The sequence below is a fragment of the Pinus tabuliformis genome, chromosome 2_2, assembly GCF_031772625.1.
Source record: "Pinus tabuliformis cultivar Carrire ecotype Pingquan chromosome 2_2, CPIR1, whole genome shotgun sequence".
Classification (NCBI taxonomy): Eukaryota; Viridiplantae; Streptophyta; class Pinopsida; order Pinales; family Pinaceae; genus Pinus; species Pinus tabuliformis.
Genome location: NC_142300.1, coordinates 798816830 through 798821793, shown reverse-complemented (window position 1 = coordinate 798821793; position 4964 = coordinate 798816830).

The following is a 4964-nucleotide window of genomic DNA, read 5'->3' as shown; positions in this document are numbered from 1 at the left end:
TAAAGGGACTGGGACTGCCTGCACATTGAGATAAACAATTTTTCTTCCCAAAGTAATAGGTAACTGAGGGAGGTTCCCTAATGGTTGACTGGTTCCTCTGTTAATATCCAATAGATTATGGGTAATAGGCACAAGCAACGGCAAGCTGAGTGCTTTCCAAGTAGTGGAGGAAAGGATACTCACATATTCACCTTCATGTATAATAGTTCCAGATACAATCATATTACAAACCTATACTATGATCTGGAAAGGCACATTAGAAGGAAGATGATATATTACCAGTGGATTCCAATCAAAGGAAGTGACCATACTACTTGGAGGGGGTACCATAGAAATGGAAGTATCACCCCCTTGAGTTTCAAGAAATAAAGGATTTTCCTCCTGGCTTGATGGAACATGAGGGTTGACCCCAAGCTCATTGCAATCTGAAGAAACGAAAAGAACCTGAATGGTATCATACTCACTCTCTATGGGAAAGGTACAATTAGCTGAAGGTGAAATTGGGTCAGCTGTTTCCTCAACCTATGATTGGTCAGGTATAGACTCATGGGACTCACATTCAGAGAGAGTGGGTTTGACTGACGTTTGATTTGGGTCAATTACTTCATCAATTAGTGAAGCATGAAAGGAGAGTTTCATGTAACCAGATGGAAGTCCCTATAGAGAAGTAGGATGATTATCCAACACTTTTTGGGCTTCATCCAGATAGGGACAAAGGTGAATGGGGTTATTCCCTTCGCATAACCTACAGGGAAACTTAACTTTACCCTTCTTTCCATGAACTTTACTACCACTAGTTGATGGTGTGTCACTAGCATGATCTCTAGAAGTTGATGGCACAGGATGATGTGAATGAGAGGACCATTCTTCTAAGATCTAAGGAATATCAGGACAATTTCGAAGAATATTGTCTCTCGTACAAAGTTTGCATGGATATTGAACTTTGTGAGGCTTATCGAACGGTTTCTCATCAAAAATTCCATTCAAAGCAATGGTTATTTGGTTGCACCCTTGCTGAATTTTCTTCTTCTTCTTATGCACTTGGTTACTAGTACCAATACTTTCACTAGGTGAAGAGGAAGAAGGGGAGGAAGAAACAACCAAGGCAGAAGGCAAAGGATCAACTTTAGGATCAATTGGAGGTTGATTTTGTCCAGTTGGAGGAGTACTCAATTGCAAAGAAATCACGACATTTTGAACCAAGGAGGTTGAAAAGAACCATACTGGTAAGACAATGGTAAGTCCCCGAAGGGACAATGTAGCCATTTAAGGAGCACCAATATTTCCGAAAGGAGGAAAAGGACTAGGATTCCCATCAGAAGGAATTCCTTGATCGGTGGACTCCAGATTTGTTGCCATATGTGTCAACCTAACATCAACTAAGGAGAGAGCATGGAGAATGTTATCCACGGTCAATTAAATTTATTTTAATCAAAATAACAAAGCAAAATAAAAAATGGATGATCTAGGCAAAAGGATTACCAAGTAACTGTGAACTACAGAATACCTCTTGACAAACTGAGAAGTACGGGCAGGCAATCTATCCAAATGTTGTGTTCGATGTATCAAAGTGTACAAGGTGGCCAACTCAGTTACCTAAGGATGGATAGCAACCTAGTGTTTTCATCCCATATATACCTGAAAGTATGTGGAGGCCCAATCCGTATTATCGTTTTCTAATGAAAAACCGCACAGTGAGAGCATTCCCATATACTTTATGTACTGTAACATCACCCTATATACCTAAAGGTACATGGACGAGCTACGATATACTCATGTACGTGGAATAAGATATCACACTCGGGATGTATTACAGATAAGTTAGAGACATCTGCTATGTTTTACAACACCAGAACACATCTCTAGCCTAGAACCTCTAAATGTTATTCATTAGGCTATATCTCTCCATTAGGTAAATTAAGATAAATTTTAAATTGATCTTATTTAGAATTTTCCTTTCAAGGTTCACCACTTGATGTATGTTTTCAATTCCTAAAATACAACTAATATGATAAGAATTATTTTCATTCAATTGAACAATGAAAACCTTAGCTAGAAAGGGACAGAACAATCAGATCTTTGACAAAGAGCAAAGAGCACATCTAATGCAATTTCCCTAGCTATTCCTTTCAAGCATTCACAAACTACAATATGAACAATGAAATTTTTTCTTTTCAATTTCCTTAATGTTAAGATGAATAAAAGGAAATTAATTCAGATACAATCAATCAATCTTTTTGCAAGAACAAATACTTTACGACAGTTCCTTTTCGAAAGAAATGAGGACTTTAACGACACTTTCTTTTGAACAAAGATTAATCGACTATAATATAACTTTGGCAATGAAATGATAATGATAAAGAAATCATTTAAGAAAAATTAATCAGTCAAGCCAAAGTAGGGCTTGAAAGAGGAAATACAAGTTGATTTCAGAGATACTACAATCATTGATCTTTCAACAAGTATAAAAAAAAGGAAATTTGGAGAAAAAAACCCAATCCAGAGGTGAAAATTTGACCTAAGGTGGATCAACGCAGGTCAAAGAGGGCCTATGTTGCAGAGCACTGTCTCTCACTCAAGGGTGCTCTATAGAGCATTGTCCCCTGACCAAGCCTACTCTGATTCTTGAGAGGCCACTTAAGGGTCATCTAACCTTGATTTTTTGACCAAAAAACACTTCAAAAAGATGAAATAAGATTAGTGAAAGCAAGTAAGGTCTACTAGGGTGTCCTAGGATGTGGATAAGCTACTTGTAATGATGATCGTTCCCCAGTGGAGTCGCCAATTTTTTTTGGAGAATTTAGTATCTACGGATAAATTCTAATTCCCTAGATAAGTAGCCATATCTAGAACAACAATTTAAAGAACTTTAGCCTTTTCCTATAAGCAATAGATAAGACAAAAAAGATGAGAATACCTACTTGTAGTTCCACTTTCCTCTTGTATCCTTTGTATCGATCCTATCACTCCTTCTCGTACTTAACATGCTTGAGAAGTACCTGTAAACATCAACAGAAGACAAAGAACCGATCAAAGAAAAATATCTATTGAATACAAGTAAATGGAATCAGATATATTTACACATATAAGCATCATATGACAAGAGAAGAATATGGGAAAAATGTTCAAATACTTTATTGAATAGAATAAGGAATTACAACCATCAAGTCTGATTTGAGGTCACTCCTCCAGCTTGGATACCATCCACATCACATCAAAAGAATGACAAACTTGTAGCATAACAATACTTGTCTCAAAGTCAATTCTCATAGCAAAATTATCTCCTTACAATTCAACATAGTCCAGCCCCTGACCACTTAGATGAGTGTTCATTTTATAGGAGGATGAAGGAGGTTATGTCATAAATGGGGGTATTGAATGGCCTTCCATACACAGAATTAGTTCCGAAGGAAGGTGTTGGGCATGGAATCCCCCCACAACATGTTTTGGGGCTCAAAGCCGAAGTTTTGAGTATTATTGTTGTAAAAACTCCACGAATTGTGGGTTCGGAGTGCGAATTGAATGTTAGAGTCATAGGGCTTTCCACCCCAAGTTTTGAATGTAGTGTCGTCCTACCCATAGTCCGCAGACCATCGAATTGTATAAATAGAGCAAAGTTCTAAGTGAAAAAGATAGTGAAAAAAGAAGGAAGAGTGAAGTATAAGATAGAAGTATAGAGAAAGTGTATAAGTGTGTCTTGGGTAATAGTAGTAGGAAGAGGCTTTGCAGCTGAGTGCGCAGAGGCCTAGTAGAGTCCGTAGCTGAGTGCACGGACCCCTACAACTAAGTGTGCGGGGTAGAATAGAGTCTGTAACTGAAGAGAAAGAATAATAAAGAGAAGTTTTATCTGAATTACATGTATCTGTCTTGGGTTATTATCTGTTGGATATGAATTGCAATTATATTGTTTATTTACTGCGTGCACTTGTATGAATTGTGAATATTGTTAAGTATAACTGAAAGCATACAAATAAGCTAAGTTAATCAAATCAGATAGGATTACTAGTAAGGACTTGGGTAATAACATTGTTCGGCCCCTGAGTAAGGCTACGTGAAGGAAGAATCTTAAGCTACGAGGTATGGGTAAGAGCGCGTTGCAACGTGCACGCAGGGTCGAACTACGGACCACCGAAAACCATCAGACATCTATAGGGTGTGAAAACCTGGTTCTAGCACCCTCCCCTACTACTTTGGGTGAGACCTCAGTCTGTGCTCTGCAGACTGTTGCTGAAAGGGCCAGTAGTACTGTGATTTTTTTAGCTAAATCACCTCTGAGCCTAGGTCCGGCATTAATAGGAGACTACGCTTGTCCCACACGGTACACAACAATTTGCAGAGTTTTGTAGAATACAAGGTAGACATGCACAATATCTACATCAGGGCACGAAAAGATCTGACGTAGTAGTGGACAAAGCTCCCATTCATATCCACTAACGACGTGATCTTTAAGGTGTTAGATACGTGGCCTCCCAAGTGGCACACCCCAAATTTGGTGGAGTTGGGGAAGACGACAGCGCAGAAAAGGAAGGATGATTCCAAGTTGTGCATCACCCAACTGGCCGAGAGAAAGTAGAAAGAATAAGTGAAAACCGAGGTCAGGGTAGTCTGTGAGTAGCATAAGTAGCCATGGAGAAAAAGAAGGCCACCAAAGCAGCAGCAGCAACGCAGACAGCAGAGGCTGCAACAGTGCAGGCAAAGGAGGGCCAAGCCGTGTCTGTAGGACATGAGGCAAAGCACACAAAACTTGCAGAGGAGAGTGTGGACCCAGGGACCACCTCTACACAACTCAAATGGCCGCACATAGTAGAAATATCAGGTCCAAGAAAGAAGGTCAAGGCCTCAAAACTGGCCATCGACCCAATCGCCTTAACTGAAGGTGATCTCCATGACATTGGCAAGATGGTTCGTGATGTCACTAATGAAGTGCTCCATGACTTTATGATGGAGCAACATATAGTGTTGGG